The 24,354-nt window shown below is 42.2% G+C and overlaps 2 protein-coding genes across 2 annotated transcripts in view; one reads left to right on the top strand and one right to left on the bottom strand.

Annotated features, from left to right (window-relative positions):
- The window catches only part of HSD11B1 (hydroxysteroid 11-beta dehydrogenase 1), a 38,642-nt gene that overhangs the window by 8,597 nt on the left and 5,691 nt on the right, over positions 1-24,354 (bottom strand). The gene's annotated exons all lie outside the window — the stretch shown is intronic.
- LAMB3 (laminin subunit beta 3) overlaps positions 8,447-24,354 on the top strand; it is a 126,833-nt gene continuing 110,925 nt past the window's right edge. Inside the window, exon 1 of the mRNA XM_070473860.1 lies at positions 8,447-8,590. The gene's annotated coding sequence lies outside the window, so the exon portion shown is untranslated. The remainder of the gene's footprint in view (positions 8,591-24,354) is intronic.

Here is a 24,354-nt window from a genome sequence, read left to right as displayed (position 1 = left end):
ACAAGCAAATCTCTGTAGGGAACCACTCCATCCTCAATCCTCGGCCATGAGTTTTGGGTTAAGATAACTCTAGTCAAGTTCTAGGAATGGGTGTGTGACACAGGATGTGCAGTTTCTGACACCACTCGGTTACTGACTAGTCTAAGGCTGAACCAAAGCAAGACCCACGCAGGGCTTCCAGATATGTCGTAGCCAAACCAGAGTTTAGTTTCCTTTTCTTCCTCTGTATTAGAACCCCAAGTGAATTCATGTTTCCACCTGTCGCAGGAACTGCAGTATCATCTCCATGTGTCTTCTGCCCCTCTTCCTTAGTGGCAGAATCCAGGATTTATATCTGGGCTCACAGTTACCTGGAATAAAGTCCACATTCCTCAGCTTCTCTCAGCCAGATGTTGCCAGATGACTCGGTGCTGTCCAATAATTTGTACACAGAAGCATGTCATGTGATTTCTGGGATACAGCCTTAAAGGAAGAAATCAGTCTCTCCCTTCTCAATCCTTTCTCCTTCTTAGGTTGTGACTGTTGGCTGTGACTCCAGAACTATCATGGATCATGGAGTAGAAGCTTCGTGTTGAGAATGGCAGAGCATCTAGAGAAAAGGAAGGAACCTGGCTGACCATGCGCTGCCCTCCTAGCCCTATACTTGTTATTTCCAGACTTGATTTACCTTTTTAACTTGTTACATCTACTATTGTTTTAGGTTTTCTGTGTCAGAGAGCCGCACTTCTCTGTTGAGAGTCCCTGTCGCTTTTACATAGTCCATGTGCCAAAGGGAAGCCGATACTATCTCTAAATCTAGAGGTGGCTCGCGTGATTTATTTAATACCATCATCCCTGCCCACAGTTGATACAGGGATGGGCGTGGGCCCCATTCTGGACCAGTGAGGCTCGAGGGGAATTTTGTTGGAGTGTCTGGGAAAGTTCTTGGTCCTTTTAGGAGAGTTTCTTAAAGTAGAAATACTGTCTCTCTTCTGCTGGATGTTTTTGTGTATGGCTGAAATTGTTGCAGCTGTCTCATGATCAGCCTGAGGATGAGGCTGCACGTGGAAGACAGCAGAGCCAAGAGAGTCAGGGGACACTGAACCTGAGCCAAGTCAGCTGTGAAGCCAGCCCTGCATCTGGACTTCCAGTCATGTCAATAATTTTCCTTATCGTTTGAGCCAAAAATAGATCCAGATTGCTTACAAGAGTAGCGTAATGGCTAAAAGTATGAGCTCTAGAGTGAGATGACCAGGGTGTGAAATCCCAAGCATACCATTTCTTAGCTATAATATGTGGATAATAATATTACTAAGCTGAAGTAATCCACGTATTAGATTTAGCACAAGCTGACACACAGAAAGCACTTAGAAATGCCATTATTATTAGTATTTCAAATTGGTGAGAAAAGTGTAAGCTGTTCAAAAAATCATGTGAGAATGAACAGCTAGCTACTTAAAGAAAAGAAAAATGCCATTCTAATAAACAGATTCAAATTATATTAGGCAGCACTTTGTGAAAACTAAAAGAATACAATATGGGTGAATATATAATCTCAAGGTAAGAGATGCTTTTAAAGCATGAACTCAAAGGCATATGCTCTAAAGGAAGAGATAAAGAGATCTGAATATATGAGATTTAGACAGCGTCAGTGTACTAGAAATGCTCACCACTGCCTCCCTACACAGATCCCCTTCAAAAAGGTTTTGCATTTCCATCCACAGAAGATCAGGTCAGTGGTGGTTAATGTGCACAGTGGCTTGAACACTCATCAGGTCTCTCTCAAGAAACTGAAATAAGCAACTCTAGGATTCTAATTAGCTGTTGTGAACTTTGAACTAAAACTTTATATAAGACTGGGACTTGAGTAACCATTTACAGTCATGGAAAGGGCTAAGTAAACAGACAAACAAAATAGGCAGCCACATGCAGGAGACAAAGAAAATAAGCATTAAAATTGGAGCTAAATAAGAGCTAAAGTTTATTTAGCTCTTATATATAATTTAAAGTCTTAAGGCTAAGTCATTGCCTACAGTTGCAGAGTTGGAGAATTAGAATTCAAATTTGATTCTCGTGGCTCACACACATATGGTGGTGTTTGCTCTATAGAAGTCATTGTTCTTTATATGAGTGTTTTTTTGGAGCCATGCGTCAAATCCAACCTTTTCTGGAGTGGATGAAGATTCTCTCTACTTGACAGTTAAGCCCCAAATAGGCAAAATTTATGAAAAGCAGAAATATTTACACTTTTAAGCTGACAGCTGCTGTGAAAGTGCTGCACTTAATAGGCCAGCAAATTTGGAAAACTCAGCAGTGGCCCCTGGACTGGAAAAGGTCAGTTTTCATTCCAGTCCCAAAGAAAGACAGTTCCCAAGAATGTTCAAATTACCACACAATTGCACTCATTTCACATGCTAGCAAAGTAATGCTCAAAATTCTCCAAGCTAGGCTTCAACAGTACATGAACAGAGAACTCCCAGATGTTCAAGCTGGATTTAGAAAAGGCAGAGGAACCAGAGATCAAATTGCCAACATCCACTGGGTCACAGAAAAAGCAAGAGAATTCCAAAAAAACATCTACTTCTGCTTCGTTGACTACGCTAAAGCCTTTGACTGTGTGGATCACAGCATAATGTGGAAAATTCTGAAAGAGATGGGAATACCAGACCACCTGACCTGCCTCCTGAGAAACCTGTATGCAGGTCAGGAAGCAACAGTTAGAACTGGACATGGAACAACAGACTGGTTCTAAATTGGGAAAGGAGTACATCAAGGATATATATCACCACCCTGCTTATTTAACTTATATGCAGAGTACATCATGCAAAATGCCAGGCTGGATGAAGCACAACTGGAATTAAGACTGCTGGGAGAAATAGCAATAACCTCAGATATACAGATGACACCAGCCTTCTGGCAGAAAGTGAAGAGGAATTAAAGATCCTCTTGATGAAGGTGAAAAAGGAGAGTGAAAAAGCTGGCTTAAAACTCAACATTCAAAAAATGATGATCATGGCATCTGGTTCCATCACTTCATGCATATAGATGGGCAAACAATGGGAACAGTGACAGACTTTATTTTCTTGGGCTCTAAAATCACTGCAGATGGTGACTGCAGCCATGAAATTAAAAGACACTTGCTTCTTGGAAGAAAAATTATGACAGACCTAGACAACATATTAAATAGCAGAGACATTACTTTGCTGACAAAAGTCCATATTGTCAAAGCTTTGGTTTTTGCAGTAGTCATGTATGGATGTGAGAGCTGGACCATAAAGAAGGCTGAGCACCGAAAAATTGATGCTTTTGAACTGTGGTGTTGGAGAAGACTCTTGAGAGTCCCTTGGATTGCAAGGAGATCAAAGCAGTCAATCCTAAAGGAAATCAGTCCTGAATATTTACTGGAAGGACTGATGGAAGGACTGATGCTGAAGCTGACACTCCAATACTTTGGCCACCTGATGGGAAGAACTGACTCATTGGAAAAGACCCTGATGCTGGGAAAGATTGAAGGCAGGAGGAGAAGGGGACGAACAGAGGATGAGATGGTTGGATGCCATCACTGACTCTATGGACATGAGTTTGAGCAAGCTCTGGGAGATGGTGAAGGACAGGGAAGCCTGGTGTGCTGCAGTCACGGGGTTGCAAAGAGTTGGACGGGACTAAGTGACTGAACAACACCAGCAAAGATGACAGGTGAGGGTACCCATAAATAGATAGGGCTAGTTACCCCCGGTCCTTTTGTATTAGTTTCCCGGTGCTGCCATAACAAATTTACAGAAACTTGGAGGCTGAGACAACAATTTATTCTCTCACAGCTCTGGAGGTTAGCTGTCTAAAACCAAGGTATCAGCAGGGTCACATTGCCTCCAAAGGCTTTCGTGAAGAATCCTTTCTTATCTCATCAAACGTCTAATGTCTGCTCCTCATCTTTGGTGTTCCTTGGCTTATAGATACATCACTCCAGTCTCTGTCTCCATCTTCAAAAATTTGGGTATGTCTTTTGCTTATTTTATTAAGGCACTTTTCATTGGATTTAGACTCATCCGGATAATCTGGGATGATCTCATCTTGAGATCCTAAATTACATCTGCAAAGATCTTTTTTTCATATAAGCTCACATTCACAGGTCTCATGTGGACAATGTTTGCGGAGGAGGGGTAGTGGTTACCATTCGGTCCTTATACTCTTCTAGATGATGATAAAGATATTGATTGCAGCATTTCTTAATGTATCTGTCCAGGTAGCAACAGAAATGCAGAAACAAGGGACCATGTGAACCTATAGTCTGCATTCTTGTAGCAGAGATATTTGTCCCACTAATGGAGCTTAGTGTATCCCATTTCTAGTCTTCTTCTACAAAATTAGTTAATAAATTAGTTTTTGGCTGTGTTGGATGTTCATTGCTCTGCGCGGGCTTTCTTTAGGTGGCAGCCCGCGGACTACTCTTGAAGTGCCTGTGGGCAGAGCATGAGCTGGAGAGTTCGACTCAGTAGTTGTGATGCACAGGCTTAGTTGCTCCGCAGCGTGTGGGACCTTCCCGGACCAAGGATCGAACCTGTGTCTCCTGTTACTGGCAGGGGGATTCTTAACCACTTGACCACCAGGGACGTCCCCACTTTCTGTTCTTGATTATGACTTAGGTAATTCTCAAAGTACAAAAAAGGATTCTAAATTGTTTTGCAGGAGAAAGGGAGACAGATTTTTTTTTTTTTTTATTGTTGTTGTTCCTGAAGGGAAAGAAGAAAAAAGGAGGGGGATAGGAAAGGAGCCAGACCTGGCAGAAGAGTTTTGAAAAATTCATCAAATAGATGTATGGTTTCAAAAAACAATATAAGAGGTGAAGCAAAATACTGAATTGACATACAGATGGCCAATAGGCACATGAAAAATGCTCAACATTGCTAATTTTTAGAGACATGCATATCAAAACTACAATGAGGTATCACTGCACACTGGTCAGAATGGCCATCACCAAAAAATTTAGAAACAATAAATTCTGGAGAGGGTGTGGAGAAAAGGGAGCCCTTCTATGGTCCTGGTAGGAATGTAAGTTGGTACAACCATTATGAAGTTCCCTTAAAAACTGAGAACAGAGTTACCATATGATCCTGCAATCCCACTTCTGAGCATATATTGCCCGAGAAAAAGGAATAGACCCACAGAGAGAAAACAAACTTATGGTTACCAAAAGGGAAAGAGAGGGAGGGATAAATTAGGAATTTGGGATTAGCAGATACACTACGATGTATAAAATAGATAACCAACAAGGACCTACTATATTAGCACCAGGAACTATACTGGATATTTTGTAGTAACCTGTAATGGAAAAGAATCTGAAAAAGGATAGATATGTATGTATAACTGAATCACTTTGATGCACTCCTGAAACTAACACACGCACATACGTGAAGAATACTGAATTATTAGGTAAGAGTCAAGATTGAACTACTGAAAGATATTCATCTTTATTATGAACAATTATGCACGTGGTCCACTGCAACCTAATTACTTACGGGAACTGTCAGTTTTTCAGAAGGCTGCAGCTGTCACTAACATTCATTATAACCATATTTCATCTGTCAGATTCTGTGGCCTGCCATTGACCCGCCAACCTTTAAGCCAGTAGTTCTCAGATTTAATTCCCACAAGGACTGTGTGGTAAGAACCTGCAAACTTGAGCCCACCTCCTCCTCAGATTCTTCTAGTTGGTGGTCTGGGTTGGAGGGCTGTGCTGAAGGGTTCAGTGGGAAAGAGGGTCTCTATCCATAAACCCTAGGATGGTTTTAAGGGTGGTTATGGCAGAAGGAAAGGCATGGTGACATAAGCTTACTGAACCTGATCTAAGACCTCGCGGGAGAAATGGAGGGGGAAGGTCTTTGGAAGGAGGAGCAGTCTCTCAAAATGACAGTTGGACGGGCTGTCAGTAAACTATGAGTTGTTGTATCTCTTTAAGGCTCAAACTAGTATGATCAGGGAAAACTTGTGTCCAAAATCTAAAGTGAATATTCAGGTGAAGAAAGATGTTGAGCTAATTAGGAAACTTCAGCTGCAGGTGGTAAATTCTGAACTCTGACTTGATAAAAGAAAAGAATTCAAGAAGAGCCAGGGTGGTGGGGAAAAGGCTTGTACAAAAACTAGAGATGAGAATTGGGTTAGTTACAATGAAAAGCCAATAGAGCAGGAAAAATAATAACAAAGTTTGTTATATTTTCTCCTCTGTAAAGTATAGGCTTATAAGCACTTATCCAAAACCCTTAGGGCCTGATGTGTTATAGAATTATTTTTGAAATTTAGAAGATGGTGCAAAGCTTGTACTGTATATGGTGGTGGTGTTAGTGGTGGTTTAGTCACTAAGTCGGGTCGGACTCTTTTGAAACCCCATGGACTCGGCCCACCAGGTTCCTCTGTCCATGGCATTTCCCAGGCAAGAATACTGGAGTCGGTTGCCATTTCTTCTCCAATAATGTCTATTGTTGTATACAATATGAAAGTGAAAGTCATTCAGTCGTGTCCGACTCTGCAACCCCATGGACGACACAGCCCATGGAATTCTCCAGGCCCGAAAACCGGAGTGGGTAGCCGTTCCTTTCTCCAGAGGACCTTCCCAACCCAGGGATCGAACCCAGGTCTCCCACATTGCCGACAGATTCTTCAGCATCTGAGCCACAAGGGAAGCCCAAGAATACTGGAGTGGGGAGCCTGTCCCCTCTTATCCCTTAAGGATAAGCCTACCCCTTATCCCGAATTAAAGCAGAGTCTTCCGCATTGCACATGGACTCTTTACCAGCTGAGCGACCAGGGGAGCCCAGATACAATATGCAGTATTGTATACAGTGTATACAACACTTCTAGTAGGACCTCGGGAGCTATCCTGTAAGGAAACACATAATTTCTGCACTGAGATATTTTAAAGTTCACACTGAGATAAAGGCTTTAAGCAGCCTCACTTCAGTTCAAGTTAGATTAATTTTATATAATTACTTATTTTTTTAAAAAATCTTGCTTTTCAGAGCCTTTTTCTTTACCCCTCCCCGCCCTGCCACCAGTTTTTGGATTTTGAAATTGCAGATAAAGGATTGTAAAACAGTGTAGGCTCACTAAAGGAAAGCAGAAATGTATCAAAAAATAGAATAAAGAGGGAAAAGCCTTCTAGGTTCTCAGTATTCTAAAACAACCTGGGTGCATTTCACTAAAGTCTGTTTTCTCTTGAAAGCACTGTTCTTACTCACTTCCCCACACAATGCCACTTAGCTGTGTGAGGAGACCCTTGCATTTGAAGTTTCAGAGAGCTGAAAAGGGCAGAGTTCCTTTTAAAAAACACAGGCTTCTACCACAGCTTCCTCATCCATTCGTCTGCTGATGGGCATCTGGGTTGCTTCCATGTCCTGGCTATTATAAACAGTGCTGCGATGAACATTGGGGTGCACGTGTCTCTTTCAGATCTGGTTTCCTTGGTGTGTATGCCCAGAAGTGGGATTGCTGGGTCATATGGCAGTTCTATTTCCAGCTTTTTAAGAAATAACCAGCCCAGGTTGGGTACATGAGACAAGTGCGCGGGCCTAGTGCACTGGGAAGACCCAGAGGGATCGGGTGGAGAGGGAGGTGGGAGGGGGGACTGGGATGGGGAATACATGTAAATCCATGGCTAATTCATTTCAATGTATAACAAAAACAACTGTAATGATGTAAAGTAATTAGCCTCCAACTAATAAAAAAAAATAAAAAAATAAATAAATAAAATCTATACACTTAAAAAAAAAACAAAAAAAAAAAAACAAAAAAAAACCACAGGCTTCTATTTTTCAGAAAGGATCTTTGAGCTAAGGGGATCTGGTCAAGGTGGAATAAATAATATGTAAGAGGATATTAAAATTTAACTTTTCCTGCTCTAGTTTCAGCTGAGGTTCAAAGATTGAGATTGTAGTAAACTTCAAAGGTCTCCATCTTCTGAAGGAATGTTCCAGACTACCTGTGCAACTTATTTAGGATGTGGTAACATAAACAAACCCCACCCCCGCAAACCCTAAAAAACAAAATCAAGTTTGCAACATGTAGACCCTTAACCATCCCGAGGGAATAAGAAGGGCCAAAGGTGAAGAGGTCAGAGAGGACAGGTATTAGGGCAAAGAAATGAACAGTGTCTCGCTGAGCTTCCTAGAAGAAGGGGTTGATCCTTATGAGAGGAGCTTCAAGGGCATCTCATGGAGACCTTGGCCCCAGCAGTGTGGGGGGCACTCAGGGCTGGGGTTTGACCCAGCCTGGGAGGCGCTGGTTACGGGCAAGGCCCCTGCAGAGCTAGTACAAACTCATACGAAAGGGCACTCTCCCTGTAGGGGCCCGAAATCCTGCCCACGCTCTGCTCACCGCCCCAGGGGCCTTGACCCAGCGCTCATCCCTTCTCCCCTGGAGTCATTTCCAGATCCTGCCCGAAAGGCCAGCAGTACGTGCTGAGTGTGTCTCCTTGCACTCCCACTGTATTTTCGGAGTCTGATGGAAATAACACAAGCAACTGCTGTCCAGCTCACTGGAAGAATTCAATATCCCAGCAGGGTCCTCCGGGGAACGTGCACGAACCTCCAAAAACCCACGAAAGCACCCAGTGCCCCAGGTAGGTGTGGTCCCCCTCCCAGTCCAGAGAACATGAGATTTCGACATGGACCAAAGTGCCCAGAGGACACCAAGGCTGTAATATCCGGGCACCAGCCCAGGGAGACCTTCTCCACCCTGCATCCTCCCTTTGATTTTTTAGGAGTGACCAGAGGGAGCCTGGTGAGGAGGAGAAGACCGGGGCAGGAGGACAGGCTGAACACATCTCTTTTCTAGCCCAGATTTCCTAAGACAACAGGTTTAAGCCTGATAAGGGGGGAAGCTTTTTTTTTCCCCTTTTAAAAGATTATTTATTTATTTAGTCTGTGCCATGTCTTAGTTGACGCACTCGAGATTTTTAGTTGCAGCTTGCAAACTCTTAGTTGTAGCATGTGGGATCTAGTTCCCTAACCGGGGGCCCCCTGCATTGGGAATGCAGAGTCTTAACCCCTGGACCACCAGGGAAGTCCTGGGAGAAGCTTTGCTTAGAGGTAAGTTACAAATGGGTGGATGTTTTAATTACTGAAGTGAGACCTTTCCTGAAACTAGAAGCAGCCAAAAGAGCCTTTATTATTCTAGAGTGTGCCGTCTCTCCTTGATCGTGTCCAGATTCAGAGAAGAACTCACCCAAAGAACAGGTCTGAAGGAAGGAATAAATTTGTTTTCTGATTGCACCCTATGGGATCCACTTGTTCAACTATTATTCATAAACAATAGGCTGGAATATGAAACTAATTGTATCAAATGGATAAATAAATAAATTACTGTTCTAACATGGGCTTCCCAGGTGGTTCAATGGTAAAGAACCTGCCTGCCAAGCTGGAGACATGGGTTTGATCCCTGGGTGGAGCAGATCCCCTGGAGAAGGAAATGGCAACCCACTCCAGTGTTCTTGCCTGGAGAATCCCACGGACAGAGGAGCCTGGTGGGCTACAGTCCATAGGGTCACAAAAAGTCGGACAGGGCTGAGTGCCTAAACCACCCCCACCACTGTGTTGGGTCACAAAAAGTCGGACACGACTTAGCGACTAAACCACCACCACCACTGTTCTAATATGCACTGAGCAGTCAGAAAGTGAAGGGATTAGAAGTCTGAGTGCTTTTGCTCAGGGTTAAGTTTTGGTTTATGTAGGAAGAATGGAGCCAGCAGTTAGATTTATCTTCTGGGAAGTTTTAGACCACAAAGAAACAGAACTATGGTGACCATATTTTCTAAAGCAAAATATAGGACATGGTGTCTGACAAGTAAGGGTGCAGACTGGGTGATAAATGGGCCAGACTGTTTGCAATTAGCTCTGTCCCAGAAACGCAGGGACTTAGCCACTGCAGAAACAGCAAGAGCCAGGGAACTGGCAGACTAGCTGTGTGCTGGAGCTTGTCAGCTGAGCAGAGGAGGTCAGAAGCAGGCCTCCGTGTTTGATTTCAGACTCTTGGTCTTCAGAACTGTGAGAAAATACATTTCTGTTGACCTCAGACCCAGCTTATGGTAATGTATTACAGCGGGTGTAAGGAACCGAGAAACTGCATTCCTCACTTGTATGGTTATGTAGGAGAATGTCCTTGCTTGTAGGAAATGCGTGCTGACATATTCAGGAATGATGGGATATCAGGTCAGCAACTGCCTCAATTAAACTAGCAATGACTCTCAAATAGTTCAGTTACAGGGCGATGGGGAAGTCATTTGTCCTATTCTTGCAACTCCTCCATAGGTCTGAAATTATTTCAAAAGACAAAAAATCCCTATCTTAGGGTTCTAGTGACCTAGAAGAAGTGATAGTGGATTTTGTGGGGCTTTTTATGGGTTCGTCAGAGGTCCCCAGAGACTTCCTTGGCATGAGCAATGGTTCCTCTATCTCACTTCACTAAGCACCCTCCTCATTCCAGGGCTCCAGTCAGTCCAGCCTTCCTGACTCAGTCCATCCACCATCCCTGAGCAGGTGACTTCAGGCCAGTTCCTCTTCACCCCTCCCAGGTCTCTGGGAAGCCTGCTATGTGTGGATGTATTTGATCCAATGATTCAGGCAGCTTCACTCTCAAGGGAAAACAGTTTCAGCCCTGCCTCTTGCCTTTAGACTTGCAAGTATGAGTCAAATACCAATCCCTAAACTCCAGGGACACTTGTAAAGGTCTCCAAATAATCCTCTTGAAGCCCCTCTCATGTGACATAAAGTGAAGGTGACGCAAATGCCTACCCTGAAATCTTCGTGGATGAACCTGACCCCTGCTGGAAAACACATGTGTTTGCTTAGTCACTCAGTCATGTCTGACTCTGCCCGACCCCATGGACTATATAGCCTGCCAGGCTCCTCTGTCCATGGGGATTCTCCAGGCCAGAACACTGGAGTGGGTAGCCATTCTCTTCTGCAGCAGATCTTTCTGACCCAGGGATCAAACCTGGGTCTCCCTCATAGCAGGCAGACTCTTTACAGTCTGAGCCAGCAGGGAAGCCCATGAATACTACAGTGGGTAGCCTATCCCTTTTACTGGGGCGTCTTCCCTACCCAGGAACCAAACTGGGTCTCCTGCATTACAGGTGGATTCTTTACCAGCTGGGTTACTAGGGAGGCCTTGGATGAACACACAGGACACTGACAAGTCTCTCTAAGCACAACTATTTAGGCTGCATGTGGGAGATTTGGTGATGTCGGTGGAATTGGTTTGGGCCCACCCTTCAACTGTGTGGATTCTTAGAATCTCTTTTTTTATTCTTGTTGTGGGAGAAGTGCTGAGGCTCTAAGGCAATCGGAGGAGCTACATTTCCCAGGCCTTCCTGTACCTGCACAGAAGTGCTCTTGCCAAAGTCACCTCGTGAAATTAAGCAACAGGTTTTATCTTATATTCAAAGAATTTTGGGCTGATTCAACACTATGCGCTGCCTCCTCTTCAGCCAAAACCCTCCCGTGTGTGTCCTCTAGGGACTTGGACTGCCCGTTTCAGTTCTCTCTGACTGGTTTCAGCTAGTCACTCCAATGAATATTCAGGACTGATCTCTTTAGGATGGACTGGTTGGATCTCCTTGCAGTCCAAGGGACTCTCACGAGTCTTCTCCAACACCACAGTTCAAAAGCATCAGTTCTTTGGTGCTCAGCTTTCTTTATAGTCCAACTCTCACATCCATGCATGACTACTTGAAAAACCACATCTTTGACTAGATGGACCTTTGCTGGCAAAGTAATGTCTCTGCTTTTTAATATGCTGTCTATGTTGGTCATAGCTTTTCTTCCAAGGACCAAGCATATTTTAATTTCATGTCTACTACATTTCTTCTAAGGGATTCTTGCCCAGAGTAGTAGATATAATGGTTGTCTGAGTTAAATTCACCCATTCCAGTCAATTTTAGTTTGCTGATTCCTAAAATGTTGATGTTCACTCTTGCCAGCTCCTTGGAAGAAAAGTTATGACCAACCTAGACAGCATATTAAAAAGCAGAGACATTACTTTGCCAGCAAAGGTCCGTCTAGTCAAATCTATGGTTTTCCCAGTAGTCATGTATTGATGTGAGAGTTGGACTATAAAGAAAGCTGAGCACCAAAGAACTGATGCTTTTGAACTGTGGTGTTAGAGAAGACTCGTGAGAGTCCCTTGGAATTCAAGGAGATCCAACCAGTCCATCCTAAAGAAAATCAGTCCTGAATATTCATTGGAATGATTGATGCTGAAGCTGAAACTCCAATACTTTGCCACCTGATGTGAAGAACTGACTCATTGGAAAAGATCCTGATGCTGGGAGAGATTGAAGGTAGGAGGAGAAGGGGATGACAGAGGATAGATGGTTGGATGGCACCACTGACTCAATGGATATGAGTTTGAGTAAACTCCAGGAGTTGGTGATGGTCAGGGAAGCCTGGCGTGCTGCAGTCCATGGGGTTGCAAAGAGTCGGACACGACTGAGCGACTGAACTGAAACTGAAAACTGTCATTGGGTTTAGGTCCCACCCAGGTAATCTTGGATGATATACTAAAAGATGCTTAACTTAATCACAACCGAAAAGACCTCTTTTTTTGTCTCCAAATAAGGTCACCTACACAGGTTCAAGGAGTTTGGATGTGGATGTGTGTTCTGAGGGCCACTATTCAACCTCCTCCATCAACATTGATTTATCCCTTTCATCTAATCTACAGGTGCCATTCAAGTTTGTCCAAGTGATATTTTTTACAGCAAAGGATTCAATCAGGGATCATATTTTGCATTTTAGTTGTTATAACTCTTTAGCTTTCTTTAGGCTGCAAAATTATCTAATTTTTCCTTGACTTTCATGACTTTGACATTATCAAAGAGTACTGCCAGTCATTTTGTACTAGAGCTGGCTTATCCTGGATGATGAGTGCTGGTTGTGCAGTGTTCATGAATTTTGCAAGCAGGTTGATCTCCTGTTGATACGTCTATCAAGAGATTATTTATACCATGGAAATGCTATAAATCAGAGTTCTGAATGTTCCCCTTATAGAGAGCTAGTTGGTAACCATTTACCAGCACACTGCTGATGAATGTTCCTTAGTTTGGATTTTTGTTTCCTTATGATTTGATTCAGGCATGTATTTTTGACAGGATCATTACAAATAAATTTCTCCCCTTCACACTGTATCCCATCAGATGATGCATGATTTCAGTTTATCCCAGTACTGGGGATATTAAGTAACTTGGATCGTTTGGTTCAGGTGATGTCTGTCAGGTCTCCACTGTAAAATTACTCATTTCACACACACATCCCCACCACTGTAATCAATAAATATTTTGTAGGATCATACTTTTTGTTTCATTTTTTCAAATGATCTCAGCCATTTTAAAGCCTACAGTTCAGTGGTACTAAGTATTAACACATTCATGGTGTGTGCAAATATCACCGTCTTTTGTCTCCAGAACTCTTTGCATCTTGCAAGCCTGGATCTCTGCACCTGTTAAATACTGACTCCCTCTTCTGCCTCCTCTGAGTCTCTGGCAGCCAGCATTTTACTTTTCTCTGAGCTCTTGACTACTCTCCGTTCCTCATATAAATTTGATTATGCAGTATTTGTCTTTTTGTGACTGACTTACTTCACTTAGAACAATGTTCTCAAGGCTTATTCATGTTGTAGCATGTATCAAAATTTCCTTTCTTTTAAAGACGGAACTGTATGTAAGTCACAACTCCGCAATTCAGTTTGCTTATCTGTTATCTGTCCACGGACATTTGGGTGGCTTCCGGGTTTTAGCTATTGTGAATAATGCTTCCCTGAGGGTACAGATATCCCTTCAAGACTCTGCTTTCCGAAAATATGGAATCACTGTGTTGTACACCTGAAACTAATATAACATTGTAAGTCAACTATACTTCAATTTAAAAAAGGAAGGAAAGAAAAGAAAGACACTACTTTCAGTTCTTTTGAGTATGTAACCAGGACTGGAATTTCTGCATCATGCAGTAATGCTGTTTTTAATTTTTGAAGGAACCTCCGTCTGTTTTCCACAGTAGCTGTACCATTCTACGTTCTCACCAACAGCGCACAAGCGTTCTGATTTCTTCACGTCCTTGTCAACAGTTGTTATTTTTTGTTTCTGTTTTTGATTCTGCCCATCCTAACAGCTGTGAGGTGACATCGTACGGTTTCAGTCTGCCTTTCGCTGGTAGGTAGTGATGCTGAGCGGTTATTATGTGATCTTGGCATTCTTGTGTCTTCTCCGGGAAAGTGTCTACTAAAGTCCTTGCCCATCTTTGAACCGGGCTGTTTTGTTGTTGTTGTTGAGTAGGGTCATACTTTGAGACTATATAAGTACTGTATTTCTTATTAAATTTTACCCACTAGGTTTAGCATTGATTGATGCTTCTTGGAAAAAGACTACTGTCAGTCAGTTAGTTCAGTCGCTCCGTCGTGTCCGACTCTTTGCGATCCCATGAATCGCAGCATGCCAGGCCTTCCTGTCCATCACAAACTCCTGGACTTTACTCAAACTCATGCCCATTGAGTCAGTGATGCCATCCAGCCATCTCATCCTCTGTTGTCCCCTTCTCCTCCTGCCCTCAATCCCTCCCAGCATCAGGGTCTTATCCAATGAATCAACTCTTTGCATGAGGTGGCCAAAGTATTGGAGTTTCAGCTTCAGCATCAGTCCTTCCAATGAACACCCAGGACTGATCTCCTTTAGGATGGACTGGTTGGATCTCCTTGCAGTCCAAGGGACTCTCAAGAGTCTTCTCCAACACCACAGTTCAAAAGCATCAATTTTTCGGTGCTCAGCTTTCTTCACAGTCCAACTCTCACATCCATACATGACCACTGGAAAAGCCATAGCCTTGTCTAGATGGACCTTTATTGGCAAACTAATGTCTCTGCTTTTTAATATGCTATCCAGGTTGGTCATAACTTTCCTCCCAAGGAGTAAGTGTCTTTTAATTTCATGGCTGCAATCACCATCTGCAGTGATTTTGGAGCCTCCCCCCCAAAAAAGTCTGACACTGTTTCCACTGTCTCCCCATCTATTTCCCATGAAGTGATGGGACCAGATGCCATAATCTTAGTTTTCTGAGTGTTGAGTTTTAAGCCAACTTTTTCACTCTCGTCTTTCACTTTCATCAAGAGGCTTTTTAGTTCCTCTTCACTTTCTGCCATAAGAGTGGTGTATCTGCATATCTGAGGTTATTGATATTTCTCCCGGCAGTCTTGATTCCAGCTTGTGCTTCTTCCAGCCCAGTGTTTCTCATGATGTACTCTGCATATAAGTTAAATAAGCAGGGTGACAATATACAGCCTTGACATTCTCCTTTTCCTATTTAGAACCAGTCTGTTGTTCCATGTCCAGTTCTAGCTGTTGCTTCCTGACCTGCATACAGGTTTCTCAAGAGGTAGGTCAGGTGATCTGGTATTCCCATCTCTTTGAGAATTTTCCACAGTTTATTTTGATCCACACAGTTAAAGGCTTTGGCATAGTCAGTAAAGCAGAAATAGATGTTTTTCTGGAACTCTCTTGCTTTTTACAGTGATCCAGCGGATGTTGGCAATTTGATCTCTGGTTCCTCTGCCTTTTCTAAAACCAGCTTGAACATCTGGAAGTTCACGGTTCACGTATTGCTGAAGCCTGGCTTGGAGAATTTTGAGCATTGCTTTACTCTTTGGAAGGAAAGTTATGACCAACCTAGATAGCATATTAAAAAGCAGAGACATTACTTTGCCAACAAAGGTCCATCTGGACAAGGCTATGGTTTTTCTGGTGGTCATGTATGGATGTGAGAGTTGGACTGTGAAGAAAGCTGAGCACCGAAAAATTGATGCTTTTGAACTGTGGTGTTGGAGAAGACTCTTGAGAGTCCCTTGGACTGCAAGGAGATCCAACCAGTCCATCCTAAAGGAGATCAGTCCTGGGTGTTCATTGGAAGGACTGATGCTGAAGCTGAAACTCCAATACTTTGGCCACCTCATGCAAAGAGTTGATTCATTGGAAAAGACCCTGATGCTGGGAGGGATTGGGGGCAGGAGGAGAAGGGGACGACAGAGGATGAGATGGCTGGATGGCATCACCGACTCAATGGGCATGAGTTTGAGTAAAGTCCAGGAGTTTGTGATGGACAGGAAGGCTTGGCATGCTGCGATTCATGGGATTGCAAAGAGTTGGACACGACGGAGCGACTGAACTGAACTGAGATGAGTGCAACTGTGCGGTAGTTTGAGCATTCTTTGGGATTGCCTTTCTTAGGGATTGGAATGAAAACTGACCTTTTCTAGTCCTGTGGCCACTGCTGAGTTTTCCAAATTTGCTGGCATATTGAGTGCAGCACTTTCACAGCATCATCTTTTAGGATTTGAAATAGCTCAACTGGAATTTCATCACCTCCACTAGCTTTGTTCGTAATGATGCTTTCTAAGGCCCACCTGACTTCACATTCCGGGACGTCTGGCTCTCGGTGAGTACACAGCATCATGGTTATCTGGGTCATGAAGGTCTTTTTTGTACGGTTCTTCTGTGTATTCCTGCCACCTAATGAGTACTGTGATGGTTGCCAAATGGTTGCCTAATTTCTTTATTCCTTCTGTATTTATTATTTGGCTTTTTATTGTATGGGAAAACCTTATTCTCTCCCTGCTTATTTATTCATGTATTTATTTATATCATTATGAATTCTTATTGTCTGTAATAGCTTATAATCTGTTTTTATCATTATTATTTATTTGAAAGTCCCAATGGTCCTAGATGGTCTTAGATTTGTCTCGTGGGAGCCCTTGAAAAGTTTCTGTGTTGTAATAACATGTCATTATTCTTTAAGCAGTTTTTTCCTTATAGGAACAACACCATTTCTTCAAGAAGTCTTGGTTTCTTTTAGTACAGGATGATATTTAGAAACTAAGATCTGGGTGCTAAATGTGCTCCCAAGGCCTCTCAGATGACAGAACTAGAGAATATATGCACACACATATAGACACATGTATCTATATTTCTATATCTCTCTATGTAGATTAAAAGTTATTGATTCATACCAACACCTCCAATTCCAATCAACATCACATGATTCATTCTAATTTTCTTTTCATATTTATAACTCCAGAAATGAGAACGTAGCTTTTGTTATCCTCAACATATACCACTTATTTGATGAGGTGATTAATCTGCAGTTGCTTCTGCGCCCTTTACGTGGATATCTTTCCAGTGTACCTGGGCTCTGACACCCCATGCCAGGCCAGGAGGATGCCCTGCTCAGTCTGCACTGGGCTGCCCCATCGCAGCCCCCTCACACATACCTTCTCTGCCTCTCTTAGTTCTGAAGCCCCTATGCCAGGTGCCGCGTGGACACCCTCTGCTGCCCACTTGAGCTCTGAAACTTTGCACCAGGCCACCTCTGTCGCCCCTGTGTGGACACCCTCCTTATCTCAGCCTCAGTATCTCAAGTTAGACAACCACTACTTCTCGACAGAAGCAGTATTTAGGGAAAATCATGCAAAGGCTAACTTCTTAGGTTGCGCAGTTATAAAAAATCCACCTGCCAATGCAGGAGACCCAAGAGACATGAACTTGATTCCTGGGTTGGGAAGATCCTTTGAAGTAGGAAATGGCAACCTGCTGCAGTGAACTTGCCTGGAAAATTCCATGGACAGAGGAGCCTGGTGGGCTACAGTTTATGGGGTTGCAAAGAGTTGGACACTGCTGAGCACACACACTGTGCACATCAAAGGCTGTTTGAGGAACTCAGACACGTCTATACCATTGCCTGCCTTGCTTCTAGTCTAGCTCTGTCTGCCCTTAGCATGGCCTCACTGATTTGACCTGAGTCAATGACTGTACCTCTCTAGGCTGGTCATCATAAGTGATTTGGGGGCTTGACTTATAAAATTCAGCTGAGCCAGTTAGATACCTCTTCTTTGGAGGGAATTTAGAGTTGGAAAATGGAGAGACCAAGAGAATAGGCAATGGGGCTGAAGTCACGGGTACACTGCGGGCTGAGAAGGGGCTGTGACGGCCAGACTGACTCTGTCCTGAGTGAAGCAGAGCTTAGAGGGGAGAGCAGGAGTTAGGAGCAGATGCATTGAGGAAAGCAGGTATGACTTAACCATGCTAGCTCTGGGAGATCCTAGCTACAATTCCCTCGAGGCCAGCTGTCTCCCAAGGGAAGGACTGAGACAGATGTGTGCCCAGTGTGGGCCAGTGATTTGGCGCCTCTTCAAAATAATATTCTTTAAATATCGTTCATTACGTTTAATTATTTAGTGAGTACCAGAAAAGACTAGTTTTCTAATGCTAGAAATAAAGGATTTATGATATGCACTTATTATATGGAAGTTCCTGAACGAGACAATTTCATGGGAAAGATGTTAGATGATTTAAAACCCATAGAATACACTCAGCTCAGTCATATGTTAATTGGAATCTGACTTCAGGCACATGTCCATTGGCTGTTTTCAGGTAGGTGTTGGTAGTTTTGCTTATAGGTGTATAGACAGGTTGAAAAAAATTCTACAAAAAATGTTCTTGTTTATATATCTATGATTGGATTGATGATTATTCCTTGATAGATTCTTAGCATTTTATTTGTTGGGTGAATTTGGGACCCACCAGAACCCTGAAGGCTCCCCCTACCCCAGATACAAAAGCCCCTCAATGTACCCCACTTCTTGATTTTAGAAAAGTTGAAGTCTCCCAGGACTCCCAGAGTTACGAAAGAGCAGGCTCGAGCAGTTAATGATTAGGACAGTAGAGTTCTAATAGTCTCAGTGTCTGACGCATATTCCTGAGCTGTGTTTCAGATACTCTAACTGCCACAAGAGGACATGACATAAGCTGTTCCATCTTGAGCAGCACTGAATCTATGACTAATACAATTCTAAGAACTGGTCTCAAGAGAATGAGATTAACATTATTACTCATAATGATCTACATCTTTTTGGGCATCAAAATAATTATAGCTTGCTCTGCCCGCATTCACATAAGCAGACATTTAAAACTGTCAGCAAAGAGATGCTACAGATCCATGATGGCATCTTGAACTCAGAAAATATGGAGCCCTTTGTCAGCATAAAGAAATTAGAGAAGACAGACCTTCACTCCTAAACCCATAGAAATGGAATGATGTTTGACAGTGAATAATTGAAACAGCTCTTTTGCTCCTTTCCTGTTTGCCCATTTCTGTTCCCCTCTAGCCTCAAAAGAACCTAACTATAGGGATGAGGTCACTAGGCAATTTAAACTAACTTCTGAGTTATGCTATCCTGAATGCATACCATGCCCGCCTAACTTGTTGATTTTTTCCTAGATTAAAAGAAGTAAGAATGAAGAATTATGTATTTGAAGAATAACTAGCTCTGTACCCCCAGTAGTCCCTTTAGCTATCCTGCAGGCAGATTATGGGGGCAAGATAACCTCTGAAGGGGGAGAGAGTCAACCAGTCTACATACAATGGAGAAGGATGCAGAACCCAGCCTCCTGCCTGATGATTCACTCAGATTCTTTCCCTCCTCTTCCCTTCAAAAACTGTCAAGGCTGAGCAGAATCTCTGGAGTTGGTCTCAGGACACGGGTCCACTTTCTCCCAAGACTGTTGGCTTTTCTCTTGGAAGTAACTTTCCTTTCTACTGACACTTGTCTCTTAAATTATTGGCTTTTGAGTGGCAAGCTAGCCGAACCAGAGCTCATTAACAAAATTCAAGGCTATATACTGACTATAGAATGCTCATATTATACATATGGAATACACATTGCCAAATTGCTTTAGGTACAATGAAAACTGAAGGACAAGACTTTTAAAGATCAATAGTGAAAACCAGTTAAAATAAATAAAAGAACTATATCCTTTCCCACCAGGAGGGTAAGAGTGCCTATCTCACACCCACTTTGTAGAGTTAAATATAGTCTGTAAGAGTTGACAGTGTTGTAGGCAAACAAAAAACCAACTAAACAAGAAAGACACCTTCACCTCTCCATGGTATTTGGTGTTTCAGTCATTTGAATTTATTTGTTAACTTGTGAGATTGAGCACAATCTCTGTCCTCCCGAAGTTCGCCATCCTGAGAGGTGAAACATTTTGCTTTTGCTTGTTATACAGAATCCTCTCCCTTACTTTTCTTTAAAAAAAATTATTCTAACAAAATTCATACCCAGCTTTTTGTACAATAAGCAGCTCCAAAGTGAATAAAATGAAAGGTGAAAGCCCCTTTCTTTAAATACAGGTCAACTCACACTACATATACTGTTCCGTGAACATATGATTCTTATACTCATAAAAATGTACATGGTATTTCACTTCCATTTAGGAATCTGCCCCTAGTGATAGGTATTTGGGTTTCTTTTGGCATCTTTATGACCGTGAAGAATGCAGTGAGGATCTCTTGCACAGGGATGTGGGCTTCAGGGCATAGGTGCCTTGCCTTCCTCTCCTGCTCATGGCTGCAGTCCCAGCATCTGCAGCTATGCCTGGCTCAGTGTGGACCCACCATTCATATTTTTTGATGACTGAATCGACACACTCGAGAAGTATTTATGCAAGTTTACCTGTAGCATAAATTTGTCAGGTGTAGCATTAATATTTCTCTCCCCAGCCATTCCTCATTTTGAAGTACCTTTGAGTAGATTTCTTCTTTTTAAAATCAAAGCTTTTTTCAAGAAGAAACCTCCCTGGGTCAAGCTCAACCATCTAAAGCTATCTAATGTCACCAGGTCAAATTCACTTTTCACTGTATAACTTTAAATTCAGCTGTTTCAGTGATATACCTTTGTCAGACTTTGCAGCATGAAGCTGCATGCGACACTGATTCACTGTATTTACTTTTAGAAAAGTTTTGTTAATATCTTAATAGGCAATAACGTGGAAGAACAGTTCACAGAATAGAAAATATAGATGACCTATAAACACATGAACATGAAATTCACTCATTAATTACCTGACTTTTATGAAATATCCACCACAGGCTAGGTGCTGTTGTAGGAAATAAGGAAATAAGTATAACCAAAAATAGAATGCTATTGCTTTCAAGGGGACAGGGGCCTCACATTCCATTCCATGAGTAAACAAAGAAATTCAAATTGTAAACACTGAATGCCTTGTTCCTTTACTTACAGAACTGTCAACTAATGAAAACTTGGTTAACTCTCCAAAGCAGGTGTGAGATGAACACTCATATATATACTCAAGGTGGGAATGGAGCATGATGTTCATATTCATTTAAATGGGTTTTTATTTTTGTGTATTTAAAAAGTCAGATCTTTTATTTTTCACTTTTATATAAAGCAATTTGGAAATACATACCAATAGCCTTAGAATCAGTTCCATCATTTCACGCAGTAAATCTAGTACTAAGAATTTATCAAGGAAATACTCATCAACCAAGTCACACATTTATGTGCAAGATTCTTGTTTTAGGGTTTTAAAAATACATTGGGAGTAACTACATCCAAGTCCTCCTAAAACAGAATTCCCCTGCTGAGCTTATGATTCATCTTTCTATTCAAACCTTTATTCCCTTTCTTGTCCCACCTTAGTTGCCCTCAGGATTGAGGAGTATCAAAGAAAAGGGGAGATTGAAACCAAGTAGGACCCTGTGGGACATTCCTGGGCACTATGGGCCTTCCATGTCCTCTATTTCTTATCTGTAGAAAAAAAGGCTTTTGTCTCTTAGGCCTTCTCCAAGTTTCAAAGAACAAACTCAAGTAGCTAATGATTAGAACAAGAGTCACAGGACTCCTATACCCTCCTAAAGGGATATAAGTTATAATCTGATGCTTATCTTCGATTTGTTCTGCAGAAACTATGACACCCCCCCCCCCCCACTCAGGTAGAGGATGATGACTACATGCTGATCACAAGCACAGAGACCCAGACTGTTAAAACTAAAAGGTTGATGATTGAGATCCCAGAAACATCACCCTGTTACCTCACCATCAACCAGTCAGAAGAAGGTCCTCAAGCTAATCTTATGACAGTTTCCCCAACACTGTCTTAAAAAACCCTTGTCTAAAAGTCAATGAAGAGTTTGAGTCTTTTGAGCATGGGCTGCTAGTTCTCCTTGCTTGGTGCCCTGCAATAAACGCTGTACGTTCCTTCTCCATAACCTGGTGTTGGTAGATTGGCTTTGCTGCGAGACAGTGAGCAGACCTGAGTTTGCTGTTCTTGTTCAGTCGCTCAGTCATGTCTGACTCTTTGCAACCCCATGGACTGCAGCACACCAGGCTTCCCTTCCTTCACCGTCTCCTGGAACTTGCTCAGATTCATGTCCATTGAATTGGTGTTGCCATCCAACCATCTCATCCTCTGTCATCCCCTTCTTCTCCTGCCTTCAATCTCTCCCAGCATCAGGGTCTTTTACAATGAGTCAGCTCTTTGAATCAGGTGGCCAAAGTATTGTAGTTCCAGCTTCAGCATCAGTCCTTCCAATGAATATTCAGAGTTGATTTCCTTTTGGATTGACTGGTTTGATCTCCTACCTGAGTTTGGTTCCATAAGAATAATTGTTCTATATTTATATGTACCTAGAAGTAAATTCTTCAAAATATTGGCATGATTATGGAGGAGTTTTATTCTCAGCTTTATGCTTCTCTTCATTTTTTCCAATTTTCATACTCTGTGTGTGTGTATGTGTAGCTTTTATAATCACAGAAACATTTTTAAAAAGTGTTAGGGCCATTATTAGTTCCATTATTTTGTGTCTTCAATTTATGATCTCTTATGAGAGGTTTATTTCAGAATTTGCTTCCTATGATGCTTCCTTCTTTTGAATATAATCTTGTCTATCATTGATTCTGTTTTATTCCTTTTTTGTCAAGAAACTCAAGAGTCAATTTAGAAACTTAAGCACAGCATCTATGTTGAGTCTAATTTTGGCATTTTTATATTCTTCTCTTAAAACCTCCTTTTTTACTTGGGTATTTCCAAATAAAGTGTATTTGTTATAAGCCTTTTCAAACTCTTTGGTGAGTGGACATAAAAGCATGGATGATGGTAGAACTCTGCTATTTTCGTCAGGAACAGTACTTGAATGAAAATAATGGTCTAGCAGGGTTAAGGAGCCATGACTACTTAAGTTTTTCCAACCCACCCCTTTCCAGGGAGTAACCAAGGAGTAATGGTCACATGAATAGCATTGTGGTGCTTTCAACCTGCACTAACTTGTCACGGTCGTCAGCAGGGAGTATTCTCCCCCACGTTAAAATCTCCCCTCACCCCTCTCGGGCAGTGGACGGGATACAACACAGAACTCTAATGTCCACTGTGTCAAGCTGCTTCGGTCCTCCGGATTCTGTCTGAGCACAGTCTCTTGAATTTAGGCAACACCGACTCCTGCAATTTTAAAGTGCAGGTTGTTGGTTCTTACTCTGAGCTCCTTTCGGTCTTCTCCTAGGCCCGATAGAGGACGAGTCTACACACACAGGCACCTCACCTGCTGATGTTTCTCCCCACACCCCTCGACACTGTCCAAACCTGCAGCACTCCCCTCATCACGTAAACACCTACATCTGTATGCAGAAATACTTCCACTCACCTTGGCAATTGTGCGCCCTGAAAATTATTTCTGAGATAATCAGATTTAAGGGTAAAGATTCATCTTTCTTAGAAAAATTAGGACACTTGGGTGAGGGATAAATTACCTCATTTTACTGTATTTGCTAGGCTTCTTTGCATCCTAGATCTTGGCTGCCACCCTCCCTGCTTCCCCTTAAGTCATATCCTTACATTAAGAATGAGCCTATATTTCAGGAAAAAATGGATGTCAGAGCTGAAGGCTCTGAGAGTAACAGCTGTACATTCTTGTCTTTATGCAAAGCAGAATTTTAAGTAATCCAAATCCTGTTAACTGATCAATTGAGAAACCTGTTTCTTTTTCTTCTTTGTAATGTAGAATTCTTGAAATAGGTTTAGACCACACAGCCAGTCCACAGCCAGTAAATGGGTTAAAGTCCAACAAATGACTTCATGCACTGGTTTGAGTTTTCCCAGGAAAGCATTGTCTTACAGGCTATTTGCCTCTGGCTAGTCAGCTATAACGTGATTGAAACACTACACATATGTATAAAAAATAGTAGGAAACAATGCTGGGAATGAGTAAACAGGGAAAGGAATACATTTGAATAATACTTAGAAAATATATAGGAAGCTGATCTTTTTAAAAGATTTACTTGGAGCATAATGAATAGGTAACTGGAGACATTTTTTGGAGCTTCTGAAGAGAGATCTGAACACTCAGAGGTTATTGACAAGGTTCTGTTACGCCTTTTGATGTGTTTTTCATTTTGAATATTTGAAGAAGCCCAGTGTTTTATTTTGTCCAGTTTCATTTCAGAATGGGCCTTAGGTTTTTCTTGCTACAGAAGAATCACGATCCCTACCCTTATACT

The sequence above is a fragment of the Odocoileus virginianus genome, chromosome 11, assembly GCF_023699985.2.
Source record: "Odocoileus virginianus isolate 20LAN1187 ecotype Illinois chromosome 11, Ovbor_1.2, whole genome shotgun sequence".
NCBI classification, from domain to species: Eukaryota; Metazoa; Chordata; class Mammalia; order Artiodactyla; family Cervidae; genus Odocoileus; species Odocoileus virginianus.
This window is presented reverse-complemented; position numbering and strand designations above follow the sequence as displayed.